Below are 17285 nucleotides of genomic sequence, written 5' to 3'. Positions count from 1 at the left end.
TGATGATCTCATCAGCTCCCATGAATTTAATTATTATGGATGACTTTTTTTCTTTATTTTGAACATTTAAAAAAATTTTTGAGTTCCAAATTCTCTCCTTCCTTCGAGCTCCTCCCCCACCCATTGAGAAGGGAAATAACATATCAATTATACATGTGAGATCCTTTGAGGTTCAGTTTGGGTTCTGTAAAATGCATAGCTGTTTCTACAAATGAAACTTGAATAGTATCTCTAGAATGTAAAAATATATAATAGAATCACATCAAGGAAAACATCCTTTTTGTAAGAAAAAGATACTGAGTCATCTTGAGCACTAACTTCAATCTTTGATTTAAACTTTCCTAAACTTTCCTTTGATTTAAACTTTCCTAAAGTTAGATGCTACAATTTTATATACATTTTCTTTGCTGAATTATTCTTTGCTAATATTTTCTTGGAAGTTCAGAAGTACTTCTTGGTCCTTTTTGTCAAGGTGATGAAATGCGTGACGGCATTCATAATTTGATTCAAATAGGGAGGAGGCTGGTGCAGAATTACAAGTGACCTGAATAAGAGCTTCTATGTCACCCGCAGCAGGAACCACAGACTTTAACCTTAGGAACATATGACTTTGCTCAGTCCATTAGTGGACTTGGTAGTGATGTGACAGTAAAGGCTTAAGTTCGCAAAGCTTTTATTAAAAATTGACTTCAAAGCCACTTACTGTCTTCTCTAAAGGATACAGGAGAAACAAAAGTCAATGTTTAAAAAAAGATGGATATCTCAAAATCTAGACAATCTAGAAACATGAGATTCTGAATTGGAATATTTCTTAAATGTCTTATAAAATCAGAACATGTTTTAATTCTACAGCAGAGGTTGTTGGCAAACTCTGGCCCAAGGGCCAAATCCGGCCTGTTGCTTGTTTTTATACAGTTCAGGCTAAGAAAAGTTTTTATGTTTTTAAATATAATAAACCTTTTTTAAAAATGTAAAACCCTTGGCTCACTGGTGGTACAAAAGCAGCCAGAATTTGGGCCAAGTTTGCCAAGCCATGCTCTAGAGCAAACATGAAAAGCGATACCCTATGTAAATACATAAAGCTAAACCAGAGGAAGAAAAGAAAGAACTGCAATGAAAGTCTGGCTTTTAAAGTGCTGTAGAAACCTACAATTGACGAGGAAACAGCTGTGGCCCTCCACAAAGATGAGATTAGAACCCAACTCTTCTAACTCTAAACTCTGTCCTCTTTACCCGTCACTATTGCTGCTTTTTTTTTTTAAAGCAATGGGTCCCTTCTCATTCTTTATCTACAGTAGCTCAAGGTGCACCTACACTTGTATAACGAACAAGGCCCAAAACTGAACAGGAGAATAAGGTTGCATGGAGAAAACTGGGCAAAGTTCTCAAGGATCCCTCACAGGCTGTTGCCAAAAAACAAGGTCTCTTTAATCCCAATGCTAAATGGTTACAAATAATGGAATGTTATGCATGACTTTATTGGAATCAAGACTTACCATGTATGTGGGGCCCTGTGGTGGACACTGCAGATACAAACGGACCTAGCAGTCCCTGTCCCAAAGGAGCTTCTATTTTATTGTTAAATTAGCATGTAAGCTCCTTGAAGGCAAGGGCCTTTTTTTTTCTTCTTTTTTTTTGGTGTTGTTTTTGGAGAAGACATGTAAATAATTAAGCATATGTAAGAACAGGAAAGCTTCTGCTTTGCTGAAATGTAGATGATCTCCATAATGTTTCCGTTCCTCAGTCAACAAAGGAAATGAGATTCATCTGGCACAAATCAGCTCCTTCTCCTTCACAAACCATCCCTCTGGGGCTCTACCTGCATTATTCCTAGTGTCCTTGGGTCTATTTTCTCCATCCCCTCATCTGGGTTACTAATGATGCATTAATTAAGTGGCCTGGTTTATGCAGTTCATCTGTCAGGCAGCAAGTTTCACATAATGCATAGGCATCCAAGGTGAAATGTGTTTGATGGTCACTGTGAGCTGGGTGCAAGGTACTGAGCACTCAGTTGAAAGCCTGAGCCAGCAAATGGTGCGAAAAGGCAGAGAGCCAGGGATTTGTCTCCAGGTACAGAAGAGGCCAAGGAGGGTGTCCAGTGGATGGATAGGGGGTCAGGTATCTGTCAGCAAGTGGACAGGAGGCCAGCAAGTTTGAGAGGGCCAGGAATCTGTGTCTATAAGGGGGACAGGAGGCCAGCAAAGCCATCAGGAAATATCAGAAGGGCTGACTGAGGGGTGGGCAGCAGTGCGATCCCACTCTAAATTTAAAAAGCAGATTTGAGTCAGGGAATACAGCATCTGCTACTGATACTGAACAGAGTCCAAGAGAACAGACTTTGTGACATCTGCCTTGGCTGCATACGGTTTTTTAAAAACGTCAATTCATAGTTCTCAGTTGTGTACCAAATCATTGAGGAGCGCTCTCTGGACAAGTATAATTGTATATAATTTTTATAGTTAAAATAACTTTAATCACTATTTTATACTTATAATTGAAGCTGGTCATACTAGAATGACACATTTCCCCCCAACCCAGCTTCAAAGTTTGAAAAGGTGAACAAACATTTATTAAGTGCCTGCTATGCGCCAGGCACTGAGTTATACTTTTTACAAATATTATCACAACAATCTGTGAGATAGGTGCTACTATGATGCCAATTTTACAGCTGGGGAAACTGGTTAAGTGACTTGCTCAGGGTCACACAGCTAGCAAGTGTCTGAGGCTCGATTTGAACTTAGGTCTTTCTGACTCCAGGCCCAGCGCTCTATCCAAAAAACATTACGTTTTTCAAGGATTTTCTAACTTACACTTTTCATCTCATTTTAAAGCATGCAAAAAACCAAGGCAATGTAATTTAGAACAAATACTTAGAAAGTTATTCAAAGAATACTTCTGATGTCTGAAATCACTGAAATAACAAAACTAATCTATTTAAAAAATTTAGTTCTTTAAATGAAAAGCACTTTTCATAATGATTCATCTTAAAATTCAAAAGCCATCCAATCCTTTGGAAGTGCACTAGGCACCCGAGGGTTATTTATATGGGTCACAGCCATGTCCAGGCAACTGAACACGTCTCTACTTGCCTTAATTCTTACTTGGACCCCAGAAGGCTTACAAAATCTTCTTGCCATTTCAGTCTGGACAAAACCCAGACAGTCATGTGACGGTATCCTGTGCTTCCTTCTCTCGGGGGATTAGAGGCTATTTTTAGGCCTGAGTGAATACTGGAAAGTGAATATACACAAGTGCTGAATGTCCTACAACAAGCTGTGCTCCGTGTCACTGGTGTACATCCCATGCCTTTAACACACGCTGGGACTGGCCACAAACGAAGAGGCCGATGCAAGGCCAGGTCTCTAGTTGACATTCTCTTACTTTTTCTGAAAAGATTTAAGATTTAATCATTCTACTTATTTTCTTAGTTTAACATAAATTAACTCTTTTTGACTCAAAGAGAACATCTAAAACAATGGGCAGTGAAAAATAATCCTAAATGACCATTATTTCTTGAGAACTAGACAAAAGGGTTGATTAATAGCATATTAAGGAGAAGTTAATTTTTCTTAAAAAGCATACCTATACATCTATCATTCAGTATTTAGTATCATCATGAGGTTATGAAAGTGACAACATCAATAACAACTTTCAGAGGGTTTATTACTACTAAATGCAAGTCAATAAAAATGACGAAAATTAAACAGTAACACACAGAACATTAGTGAGAAAGTAGTGACTACTGGGTATGAAAGGTCAACGAAGATGATTAGAAAAGTACATGCAGGACCTGGCAAACATTAGACGTGCCACCTCAATGCATTATTACTCAGCCTAGCTGCCAGACTACGGCATTCCTGCACTCAAAGACTCCTCAGTGCGTCCCTGCTGCTTTTGGCATTATACACCCTCCTCAGCTTGGCATTTTTAAAGCCTTTTACAATACTCCTCTCGTCGACCTTTCCAGACTTATTATGCACTTGCCTTTACTGACTCGGTGTTCCCTCATCTCAGGATTTCAGGCCTCTGATTCTGTTCACAAACTGACATCGGTGAATGGTTAGAATGTATCCCCTCCTCACCAGGAAGAGGAAGGACCTTTTGACCCCTCTCCTCTCTCCCACTGTTTCAATTCTCATTGTCTTCCCTCCTTTTACCAGGTTCCCTCCTTCTTGCCCCTTCTGCCTACCCAGATCCTACCAACATAGACACTCCCAGCAGCTATAACATCAGGCCCTTTGAAGTCCCTGAATGTGGGATCCATGTGGCAGCTGATACCCTTTTGATGAAAATTGAGCCTTCCTGGCAGGCTGAACAACCACTAGGCCCTATTTCTGACGCAGCGCCCTAGGGCCACTCTTTCGCCCTACTGCTGAACTCAGTCAGTCAATAAACATTTGTTAAATACTATGTGCCAGATATTGTGTTAAATCTGGGGATACAAAGAAAAGCACAAGATAGTCCCCGCCTTCAAGGAGCTCACACTCTAATGGGAGTGACAATAAGCAAATATATACCAACTACATACAGGATAAATAGGAAACAACAGAAGGAAGGCACTAGAATCAAGATGATGCCGGGATGCACTTCCTGTACAAGATGAGACTTTAGCTGGGACTTGAAGGAAACGAAGGAATCAGGAGGCAGAAATGAAGGCGTGCATTCCAAGCATGGGGGGTGGACATATGGAGCCTGGAGATGGAGGGCCAGGGCCGTGGGATCAAAGAATGCATGGTGAGAAGTGAAGCGATGTTGGTGTTTGTCCTTCATTTTCAAAGGCCCATGACATCACAGGGCGAGGTCGTGACTTCTGTGTAAATGGAATTTAAGTGTGGCGGTGCTGCACAAAGTCAACCTTGCTCTCTCTTCCACAGTCATTGAAGTCCAGTGGCAGGACAAAAGTCAGGATGGCTGGTGATGACCCAGCATGCAGTAAATAACCTTGGTGTCTCTGATGGCTGACCAAGCTCTAAGCACTCCACAGTTTCTGCTTCAGCTGCCTTCATGGCTGGTGGAAGGGGGGAAGTTTTTACATACTTGGGGAAGACACCCTCTGACCCTTTGGTTACTCTCAACCTCGTTTAGCCTGTCTGCCAAGATGGTTTGCCGGGGTGTTGTCACTGCATGTGTTACAGCTTCCTGGAGCCCCAGGGGAGAGCTGGGCGAAAGGTGGACACCAAAGGTGGATGAGCAGCCCTGTAAAGGGCTTGGCAAGCCCTCATACCAGAGGTGCTAGTCCTCCTGAACACCTAGATACCTGGAGTAAGGTGTAAGAAACCTGGAAAGGTAGGAGAGGGCTAGGTGATGAAAGGCTTTGTATTTCAGGAAAATCACTTTAGTGGCTGAATGGAGAATGGACTGGAGTGGGGAGAGACTTGAGGCAGGCAGACCCAGCAGTAGCTGGAGCAACAGTCCAAGCGGGAGGTGATGAGGATCTTCACCAGAGAGGGAGCTGTGCCAGAGGAGAGAAGGGGCATACTGGAGAGATGGTGTAGAAGGCAAGACAGGCCTTAGTGACATCTTGGCTATGGGGATAAGCAGGGTGTGAGAGAGTGAGGAATCCAGGATGACTCCTAGGTTGCCAAGTCTAAGGCACTGGGAGGATGGTATTGGCCTTGACAGTAACAGGGAAAGTAGGAAGGGGGAGGATTTATGGGGAAAGAGAATGAGCTCTGTTTTGGACATGTTGAGTTTAAGATGTCTACAGGACATCTAGTTTGAGATATCTGGAAGGCGGCTGGAGATGTGAGACTGGAGGTCCATACGGAGGTTAGGGCTGGACAAGTACATCTGAAAATCATTAGAACAGAGAAGATAATCAAATTCATGGGAGCTGTTGATCTCATCAAGTGAAGTGGTATAGTAAGAGAAGAGAAGAGAGCCCAGGACAGAGGGCTGGATGGGACTGCCAAGGATAGTAGGCATGATCTGGAAGAGGATCCAGCAAAGGAGACCGAGGAGAAGCTGACTAGGGAGGAGGAGAAGCAGGAGAGAGAAGGGTCCCCAAAACCTAGAGACAAGAGAGTCCTCAGGTGGAGAGGGTGATCAACAGTGGCAAGGTGAACTCACTTATGTGTGATGGCCCTCCATTAAGCACATGAGTTTGTATTCCCAGGCCTTAGCACAGTCTGCAGGACACTGTAAGCACTTAAAATGCTCTGCCCTTCCTTTACTCCCAAGTTATTTCTTATTTACTTATCTACTTAAACTGTGACATTTGCCAGGGCTAAGGCTACCTTCCATCTGCTCTAAACTCATCTGGCTTGTCTCTATTTTCTTATGTGTCTTCCACACTGGAATACAAGGCAGTTTCAGCCTGCCTTTGCACTCTCAGCACTTAGCACTCCATGTCAAGCACACACCAATTGTGTTTAATAAATGCTTGTGGGTTGTCTGAAAATCCTGGGGAGAAGGAATAGTTCTGGTTGTGTCCCCAGGGCCTAAAACCTGCTTTACATGTAACAGGCACTTCAGAAACATCTAAAACAAACAAACAAATAAACACCCAGGGCATATGGATCAAATGTAACTACTAGCACTGGGGATGGGAAGACCAAGGTAAAAAATACATTCACCAAGTCTCACACAGTCAGTCTGACCTTTTCTAGCCTGAACCTGAAGGTACTGGGGTGTAATTACAGCACATAATAGAGCAAACCTCCACTGAAAGTTCAGTCTACTTTGCTGAGGAAGGAGAAGGGTAATTAACAACTAATTCTGCAGTCTCCCTCCTACACCTGAAGGCTGAGGGCCCCAGCAAGCCTGAGGCTGGGTTACCCAAACCTCTCCTGGGGCTTTCTCAGGCCACCCAGAATCAAGCTGAGGTTTCCTCCCACTGCTTCAGTGCACATTCTAATCGGCCAATAAAGCAAATCTTTCCTAACCCTTCCCAAATCACATGCACACCAGTCCTGCATAGCTAAGGCCAGCATGCAGACAACCTCCTGGCTCACTATTCTTTGGCCTAGTGTCTCAGGCTCCTGGAGAGAAACTCCAGAGTGAGATTTCACATTAGGATCCAAATAGGTGCAGAAAGAGGTGGGGGGGGGGTTGCTTCAAAGTCTTCTTTAGCCTCATCAGGACCCTGCACATTGAAGGCACTAAAGAAAGAGTGGCAGATTGTGGCCCTTTCAAAGGATTTGGCTAATCCATTCCAAGGTTTCATTCCCAAAGCTGAAGGGACTTTCCCCATCCTTGGGATTGTTGTACCCTTGATTTTCTAGAAATAAAGGAAAATTTCTTCACATGTATCAGTGGTCCTCAGCCTTGAGGTAGGGTTCTCAGCACCTTTATACTTGAGGGGAAGGAAATGATTGAAGAGGGGACAAGGGAATTCTAGGAGGAGGGCCTTCTACACCTTTGAATCCCAGGCTCTGTTGGGATAATTGGGCACCTCGACTATATCAGGTGGTGGTAGTTGTGTCCAACAGCAAATAGTAGGAGAAGGCTTCAGAAAGACTTCAAGTCTTTTTGTGGTGCGAGGGGAGGGGCAGATTACTTTATGCGTAGGCCTGAATCCCAAGTGGGAACTACAATGAGCCAAGAAGAGGGCCCCAATCTAAGATGGGGAAAGGTGACTCCAGCTAAAGTCCAAGAAGAGAAGTCTGAGTCAGCAAGGTAAAAACACACATAAAGGAGACAAAGCAGACACAATTAGCTAACTGACCTATTGTGCTAGCTGGCATGCATGTGCACACTGAGGGGGTAGAACAAAACAACCCCAAATTTGTATGATATAATCCATAAGTTAATAATGTCTTACGCAGAAATGGATGGCATTGGACATACTTTATTATCAAACACAAATTTATTGTTAAACATTGAACTATAGTGAAATTTATCTAAACCTATGAAGTTCTGAAAAGAGGAACCTTTCATTTTGTCATTAGTTTATTTACTTCTATGTTATGAGAAGGTGTATTAATGAGAGACAGCATACTGTCTATCAGTGCTGAGCGCCTCCTGAACTCTGCGGCCCTCGGCAACTCACGTTGCCTCAATCTGGGATCCAGCTTCCTCTTATCAAATGGGGACGATTATACTCGCATTCTTGACCTAGGAGCTGTTGTTTGGCAAAGCATGCTACATAACTGGGAACTAATTAAGAATTATTTCAAATGTCTGTCCCTAAGTTCATTATATCTGTAAACTGTCAATATTAGACAGGACCTTTTTATAAACCAAAGTAGTGAATAAAGCTTTGAACTTGGGAGCTGGGAAAGCTTGAATTCAAATCTTGCCTCAGAAACTTACTAGGTGTGTGACCCTGGATAAGTTACTTAACCTTTCTCAGCTTGCATTTCCTCATCTGTAAAATGGGGTTCATGATAGTACCTTCCTTCCAGAGTTGTTATAAGGCTCAAATGAGATTTTGTAAAGTGCCTTGCAAATCCCAAAGCACTACATAAATGTTAGCTCTTATTAAGTGTATATTTTTTCCCATAAAACATTTTAAAATTAGAAATCTGGAAAACTTTAGTTAACTCTTCATTTCTGCTTTTAACTATAAAATGTCAATCTTCAAATTAGTGGAAGGTTAGGCGGGATGAGTGATTCATACTTCTCACATGGTAAGTGAGCTAAGAACCAACTTGGAGGGAACTCCTCATCAATGAGGATGAGATTGCTACATGCCTTCTTGTTCTGGGTGATTCCTGGGTCTAGTCTCCTATTAAATCTTCAGAGGGTCTACCCCACATGCTAGAGGTATGCAACCTGTAGGGATTTTAATAGCTTTTGGTGACATCACTCAGGCTATTTATTCTAGCCCATAATCATACACTCAAGTCATCAATACCCTGAATATTACTCCTCTGTCTCTCAATTGGTTTTTAAGTGCCCTGAAGTTTTGACTTTTCAATAATTTTGGTGTCCCATGATTCCCAGGCACCACCAAGAAAATATTAATGTCTGGGATTGTGAAAATCACTGAGGAATTTCACAAATGTAATCTAGCCTGTTCCTAGTTCACTTCTGAGCCCAAATCATCTGCATTCACTATCCAGTACACAGATACCATCCATCCATCCATCCATCCATCCATCCATCCATCCAAAATGTTGTATTGTTTTGGTCACCCATTTAGATTACTAGGTTGATCTCATTTGAGTGGCTGTAGATTTCACTAAGAAGACCCTGTAGCCTTCTGGGGGCTTGCTGAAATCAGTAATAATAACAACTACAAATAGGAATGTTCGAGGGCCTCACCATCTATAGGGAACATTCATTTCCATTTGGATGCTGAGCAGACATTCTCCATAAGAGAGAACATTTCTGGCAAGTATGTAATCTCCTTTGCTTGACACTGGTAATCAGAAGATTGTCAACAAAATTATAGCTGTGGCTGTATTTATCAAGAAATCTTGTGGGATATTAAGATATGCAAGGAAGACTTGCTTAACCAGTCTGAGCTGTCTTCTCATTTTCGTCAAGGATGCTCTTAATATGTATGTAAATTATTCTCACAAATCTTTTGAAGAGATAAGAAAGTAAATGGTCAAAAAGTGACATGGCAGCCAAAAAGTTGAACACTGTCCTAGGCTACATTAGAAAAGTGTATGATCCTAAATGTGGGAAGTGATAAACCACCTCTATTCTGTTTTACAAATTTTCAAGTTCTACATACGTGTTACTATTTTGATTTATTCTGCTTGGCCCCAGAAGGCAGAACCATAAGGCCCAATTAAAGGTGCAGAAAGGCAGATTTTGGCTCAATGTAAAAAAATCCTTTCTAATAACTGGAGTTATCCCAAAGTGGAACTGAAGGCCTAGGGAGGGAGTGGCAGGGGTGGGTGGGGAGGCCCTCATCATTAGAGGGCTTCAAGCAAAGGCTGCAGGCTGACCATTTACTGACCAGTTAGGTAACGAGTACACTGTAAAAGGAACGCTTGGTCTGGGACAGATGAGTGGTCCTCTCCAACACTGAGATTCTGTGTTTTCCTAGCCCTACTTAGAACCACCAAATGTTAAGTCTTGGAGGGTATGTGACAGGCCATCAGGTTCCTCATTTTTTAAGCTTCAACGGACCGGATCCTAGATAAGCCTACAAATTAGAATTTCGTGTGTTCTAGATAGGTGAGCTATTACAATCTAGCAATTATTCTCTATTAGGTAACAAGTGATCATCTCCAAGAGACTCTGCCTAAAACTGATCTCAACACACAAAAAATGGTCTGCAAATGTAACTGTCTTCCTGAAGAACCAAAGTCTGTTCCTGACCGTCTACCCCGTACTGCACCTCACCCTGGACCCTCTCTCTATGGAACCCCACCGTATGTAGTTAGATGCCTTGCTCAGGGCCAGGGTACGTCAAGAGGCAGCTCCCTACCTACTATGGCACGCTGCCTTTTCATAACACAAACCTTAAAATTCAGTTAGAAATTGTTTCTGCATCAACCTCTGCTGGTGTCATTCCATCGCTGTGGGATTTGGGAGGTCTACCTGAGCTGGAATGTCCTCACCCTGATTCTTTTGTCGACCAGATGCTATGCAATCTTTAAAAACTAGCTCAAATTTGAATTCTTCCAGGAAACTTCTGGTTTCAGCAAGGTTAACCTCTCCCTTGCCTATCCTAAAACTCTGAATGCACTTATGGTTTAGATCAGATAACTTAGTAACAAAAGTTTCCTTCAAGGTGTAGGTTTTGTGTTTCCATTAGTACCTGGTATATGTAAAAATCCTTAGACCTTCTCGAGAGAAAAAGGTGAAAAGAGATGAGGTACTATGAGACACAAATAGAAAAATCACAAAAATGATTAAATTGAAAAGAAGACTAATTCTAGATTGTTACTCATGAAAAAGGGACTTCATTCTGAATAAAACAAATTATGGAAAGACCTCATATGGAAAAAGGTTTGGCATATTGTATCAAATTACTTAGTGTGTACCACAAAGAAAAGAAAGCCATTAAAATCTCCACCCTTACTAAACCCATGTTAAGGGGGATTCTGGGAATACCTGCAAATGGATTACATAGGCAAATTACTCTGAACAAAAAAATGCCAATAACTGCTTGTTGTTGTAGATTAATTTTCCTCTCGAGTCAAGGTCTTTCCCCCCTCACAACAACCAATGCAAAATGCCTTGAAGGTTTTGTTGAAAGAAATTATATGGCTTTTTTGTTTGTTTGTTTGTTTACACACACAGATACGGGCTGCGATAAGAGTGGCAGTTGCTGGCCAGGCTAGGCTGACCTATATCCGACCATCCCTAATTTCTGCATGTGGTGAAACGTAAGCTCCAAACTATTAAGATTGCTTGGGAGAAAGTAGTTCATTGGTTTCATCCAGTGGGCAAACAGGACAACTATCATTCTATTGACCCTCATGAGTCTCAACAGATAGCAGCAGACTGGCATTTGGCTCTGGGAGATTTTATTTAGAGGAAGACTACTCTATTTTAGACTCACAAATTCATGGTAATTTTGTCCTGACCAAGAATGTCTGCAGGATAAATGAGTATCTTGTTGCTCAACAATAACTGCTTATCTGACCCTCTTCCACACTCAGTGAAACGGATCTGTCCCGATGCCCCAACTTGTCTCACACCACTCAGTCTAGTACCTTTCCAACTCAGATTCAGTGGTCTGCCGTCTCTTCAGGTCCTCACTAACACCTCAGATGTTAATGCCTGTTATGAAATCCTAGAATGTTAGTGCTAGAAGAGGGCCTTCAGGATTATCCAGTCCAGGGGTTCTTAACCTGGGGCCTGAGAACTTTTAAAAATAATATATTTTGGGGGGCAGCTAGGTGGCGCAGTGGATAGAGCACTGGCCCTGAAGTCAGGAGGACCTGAGTTCAAATCCGGCCTCAGACCAAACACTAGACACTTAACTAGCTGGGTGGCCCTGGGCAAGTCACTTAACCCCAACTGCCTAAAACAAAAAACAAAATAATAATAATATATTTTGATAACTGTATTTCAATAAAATTGGTTGCCTCTGTCATCTAGCATAGTTTATTTTATGTCCTAAAAACATGATTCTGAGAAAGGGTTCATCAGCTTCACCAGTGACAGCCAAAGGGGCCCAAGACACCAAAAAGGTCGAGAAACCATGATAACATGAAGTCCACATTGAGCCTGGAGGAGGCCTTTGGAGGACCGCTAGAATTGCAGTCCAGAATTTGGAAGGCAGTTAGATTTTGAAGGGGATTCAATTCGATCTGCTTAGCTTCAGAGGCAGAGGAAGCACTGGGTGGAAGGAAGCTGCAGAGGCACCCTGGTGCTCAATGGTAAAACAAACCACGCACAGATGAAGAACAAAAACGCCTGTGTTTTGCCGTCATCTGGCTAGTTAGTGGTACAGCCAAGGCAAGAAGCCATGTCTTCTGGACCACAGCGTTCTTTCCATACCTGTTACAAAGCACCGCGCTACTCACAGGCTTCTTTTTTCTCCCTGTATTAACAGGAATCTCTCTGGCAATAAAACAATTGTCTCAGCCCGCCTCCTCATTCAGGATAACTTCATTTTGAACTTTACAGACATTCACCCATCCACCCTTCTCTTGTTGATTCAGAACTTCCACTCTCACACCTACCTTGGCTAATCCACGCCTACGGACTCCCTGAGCTTCCAAGCTCCATCATCAGGCACATGGCATCATGGCACAGACTCTCCTCTCCAGCTGACTATTTTACTGAGGGGATCAAGGACAGCACGAGAACTTCAGGCTCCTTCCTCTCTACCTCTGGAGACTGTTTTTCTCTAGTCATTCCATTCTTCTTCAGAGGAACAGGCAGCCCCTGCAGCATCTTGAAAGTGAATGCCATAAGCCTGACTGGGACTCAGCTTCCTTTGCCCTCTCTCAGCACCTTCACCATTTCCAGGCTTCTTCCTTATGTTTATAGAATGGGAGTGGGATGAAGGTGGGAGGGCAGGTAAAGGTAAAGGGGGGAGGACAGGGATAGAATAGCCCTCCCCCCAAAAAAGGGAGTAACTGGAGCATCTTTTTAAAAAAAAAATGTAGAGAATAGAAGAAAAAAACAGGCCAGAAGAGAAACAGACAAGTAGGAAAGTTTTGAAAGCTACAGGTTGAATTTCTTAACAGAACACCATTTATATAATGAATGCTTCAAGGTTTGAAAAACACTTTATGTATGTTATCTCATTAGTTCTCACAAGAACCCTGAGAGGTCAGTGCTACAATTTCCCCTATTTTGCAGACGAAGAAACTGAATCTCATCGAGATTAAGGGATTTGCCTTTGGTCATATAGTTAAAAAACAAGGTTTAAGTGACTTGCCCAGGGTCACACAGCTAGCAAATGTCTGAGGCTGGACTTGAACCTAGGTATTCCTGACTCCAAGTTCATCATTTCATTCATTACACCACCTAAGCAGAGCAGAGGATAGCGTGCTGGGCTGGAGGCAGGAAAACCTGAATTCAAGTCAAGTCTTAGACACCTGCTAGCTGTGTGACTTCGGGCAAGTCACTTAAACCTGTCTGCCTCAGTTCCTCGTCTGTAAAAGGAGGCAGAGAAAGAAATGGCAAACCACTCTGGTATCTTTGCCAAGAAAATTCCAAATGGGGTCATGAAGATTTGGATATGACTGAAACAGGTGAACTACCTAACTGCTTGCTAAAAAGAAAGCCTCTCAAATTTAATCTTTACATGTCCCAAATGACTGAAATTCCTGAATGAATATTCTCAAGATTTTGGTTTTACTTTTCGGCTTAAAACTATTAATCCCCTCAAAGGTACCTGCAGTGTGAGCCGCCATATAAATGAAAATTTGTTCCTGCCTCTCCCCTTCCTAGGCTTAGATAAAGACTTCAAATCTTTATCAGACAACAAAGGATTTTTTTTTGGGTGGGGAGCATCCAGGGCTGGCATACTGGACATATCTACAAATTTTCATATCAGGCAAGCTCTCAGTCTAGAATAACATGACAATCAAAACCAGGAGGTCAATGAGCTTGGCTCAGTTCCTTAATGAATAATCCCTACTCTTTAAAATATTTTTCCCTTTTCATCACTAGGAAAAATTCTGAGGCATTGGTCAATGTTTTAATGTAAGTGCTTCTCATAAGAACTCTGGCTCCCTAGCAAAATAGCAGGAAATTATACATACTTATTTGGAAGTAAACCCTCTATCTATTGTCTGAGCCAGAAAAAATCACAGGCTGAAAAGATATCCCCAAACTCTACGAATACTCATGTCGGTTTCTGTTTGAGATCTGTAACCTTTAAGACCTCCTGCAGGCTACATCTGCCATCCTGCACAGGAAATGACTCCCCAGGAAGGCTCCGTTTTCAAGAGTCATGGAAAGAGACTGGAAAGCAGCCAGAGTGGACATACTTCCAGCCTTTCTATTTCATCCCTACAGCTATTTTCTCAGGTGCCTGCAGCCCCTTGAAGCCTTCAAGGGCAAAGTGGCAATATGAGTGGGGGCGAGGAAATGAACTGAAAAAAGTATTCTGGAAAAAAACAGTTTTCTAAAAGACCAGTCACTGTTCACTTGCAATTCAGTGTCAAAAAGTTCAAAGCCTTCTAATGCAAAGAGGCCGAGCTCTGGGATGAGAGCATGTGTGTGATCTGCTGGATGCTGGCCAGGCGTGCCTCTGGTTTCCCTTCTCCTCTCTACTGTTCTTTCATGTTCAGTCTCTTTCTCTCCCCCACTCCTCCTTCTAGTCCATTCTTCCACAAACATGCTCATTACTCCACCCTAACACAGAGCTCTCCTCTGACTCCCATCACCTTTCTCTTCCTTGGTGGATGTTTCAAAAGAACATCCTGTCACCAGCCTTAAAGCTGAAAGGGCCCTTAGAGATCTCGTTTCCTAACTCCAAGAAGGTGAGTCAGCTGTTCAGCTTCATCGAGATAAAGGGGCAGAGCTAGGATTGGAAAGCAGGTCTGCCCCACCTCCTCTTCTCTTCATCTCCTCTGAAATGACTACGTCCCTAGGGATTCACCTCCCACAATTGGTCAGCCTTTGGCATGTAACTTCACTTGTTATCCTCATTGTCTTTCCACTGAGTTTGCCATGGGTGGCTATCTCTTCTGATGTTCTCTCCTTCCTCGGTTTCTGCCTTTCTGGTGCCCACCACTTTTTCTCATTGTTTGTCCCCCCCCCCCCCACCACACACGCCTTCTAAGTGGTTCTCCCAGCCTCCAGCCTCTCTGTCTTCTCCCATATTCTGCCTTGGTGGTCTCATCCACACTTCTTATATTTCTCTTTGATCTTGACCCTACTATGTTCTAGGCGGGCAGCTAGGTGCCACAGTGGATAGGGCACTAGTCACAAAGGCCTGCGTCAACTCTGGCCTCAGACACTTACTGGTTGTGTGACCCTGGGCAAATCACTGAACCTCTGTCTGCCTCAGTTTCCTCAACTATAAAATGGGAATAATAACAGCACCCACATCCTAGGCTTGTTGTGAGGTTCAGATATCTATAAAGAACTCTGCAAACCTTAAAGCCCTCTATAAATGCTAGTGATGGTGGTGATGACGATGACAATGACAACATGAGATGCTGGGGGATGCAAAGACAAAAACAGTTCATGTCCTCAAGCACCTTATGTTTGATCAGGTGCAACAATGTTCAGATATTTAAGTGAAGAGAAGATAAATACAAAGCGACTGTTTGTTTGGGGTGTGGAGGGGAGGCTGGGTAATACTTCCTATGGGAGGCAGCAGCTGAGCTCAGGATGCTAAGAGGTGGAAGTGAGGAGGGAAGGAGCTCCTAGTATAGGGGACAAACTGTGAAAAGGTGCAAGGATGGGTGATGGAATGCTGCGTGTGCATCAGGTACAGCAAGGGGGTCAGTTGAGCTGGAATTTGAGAATGTATGGAGGGGTAGCACCCTCTAGGATGCCTAGAAAAATAGGGCTTTAAATACCAAAGTGAGGAGTTGTACTGGACCGTAAAAATACCAAGAGCAGGGAATGATCTGGCCAGATTTACTCCTTGGGCCTCTCACCTCAGCAGCTGTGTGTATGGTGAACTGGACAGGGGAGAGATGTGAGGTGGGAAGAGGCCCCCAAAGAGCAACGTGCCAAAGCTGGCCATCTCTTTGAAGCCACAGCTGGGAGGCTTTTCTTTCTATCACGTCCATATCAGGACCAATCCTCTCCATGGTGTAATTTTTAAGCACGATTTCAAATGACTAGAAGGACCAACTCTAACACAGTCACTGAGATGACCTTCCCAGGGACAGGGTCCAAGAATCAGACGTAACTGAGAGACAAGCATGCTCACTGCGTCAACAGCCACCTTCTTAAGCAAGGCCTGAAGAAGCCCAGCTCCCAAGTCTGACAAGGCAGTTAACATACAACAAACACACAGAAAACCAGAGCCCAGACAAAGTACCCCCACCCAATAAAGAAGACCTGAATGAGGGGACTTGAGTTCACTCAGGTTTAATCCCTGTGTGCTCCCTAGCAGAATTCATACTAAGATTCCTCTGGAGACTACTCACATACCACCAAGAGAACATTTTTCCTCTCAGAGCCATCACACACATGGTCAGTTGCTTTGCTTACCTAGTTTTTACTGCTCCAAAGAAGGACTCTAAACTCCCCATTCTAGCAATACGTTTTTTTTTAAGGTGGCATTATTATTCTCATTTTATAGAATAAAGTTCAGAAAGACTTTAAAAAACAAATACACAAGAAGTTACTGATCCAGGATCACAGTGTCTGAGGAATTATTTGTAAAGATTTAGCTTTATTTTTTTTCCAATTAAGCATTTATTCTCTCCCCTATTCCCCATTAAAAGACAAACAATTCTTGTAACAAATATATGTGGTCAAGCAAAATCAAATTCCCACATTGGCCATATCCAAAAATGTGTCTTATTCTGTATCAGGAGCCATTACCTCATCGTCAGAGAGGGGGCTGGCACCACGTTCTATCTTCACACCTTGGCCATTGCAATTTGTTGTTGCACTGAACAGAGTTCAGAAGACTTTCAATGTTGTTTTTCTCTTTAACGTTGTTACTTTTGTATAAATTGTTTGCTGGTTTTGCTCACTTCACTTTGCATCAGTTCATATATGTCTTCCCAGTCTTCATAATCTGGCCCCTTGTTACCTACCTATGTTGCCGGTCTCCCGGCATTTTCTCCCTCTTCATGTCTGCCTCCTGGGCACCTTGGCTTCTCTTCCAGTCTCGGCTAGAATCCCACCTTCTAGAAGAGGACCTCCCAGATCCCCCTTACCACTAGTACTTCTCTGATTTCGTTTCTAGAACTTATTTGTAGAGTTAGTTGTTTGAGTGCTGTGTCTCCTCTGTTAGACTGTGTGTGTACTCCTAGTGGGCTGGAGCTGTTCTTCACCTTTTATTA

The 17285-nt window shown here is 42.8% G+C and overlaps 1 protein-coding gene across 4 annotated transcripts in view; it reads right to left on the bottom strand.

The window, feature by feature from the left end:
- REEP3 (receptor accessory protein 3) overlaps positions 1-17285 on the bottom strand; it is a 93184-nt gene that overhangs the window by 38237 nt on the left and 37662 nt on the right. Inside the window, exon 4 of one of the 4 annotated variants that reach the window (XM_078150741.1) lies at positions 12537-12635. The exons of the other annotated variants lie outside the window; for them this stretch is intronic. The gene's annotated coding sequence lies outside the window, so the exon portion shown is untranslated. The remainder of the gene's footprint in view (positions 1-12536; positions 12636-17285) is intronic. 4 annotated transcript variants of the gene reach the window in all.

Source organism: Phascolarctos cinereus, unplaced genomic scaffold, assembly GCF_003287225.1.
Source record: "Phascolarctos cinereus isolate Bilbo 61053 unplaced genomic scaffold, phaCin_HiC Scaffold_3;HRSCAF=262, whole genome shotgun sequence".
NCBI classification, from domain to species: Eukaryota; Metazoa; Chordata; class Mammalia; order Diprotodontia; family Phascolarctidae; genus Phascolarctos; species Phascolarctos cinereus.
Note: the sequence above shows the minus strand (reverse complement) of the source record. Positions and strands in the feature narration are given on the sequence as shown.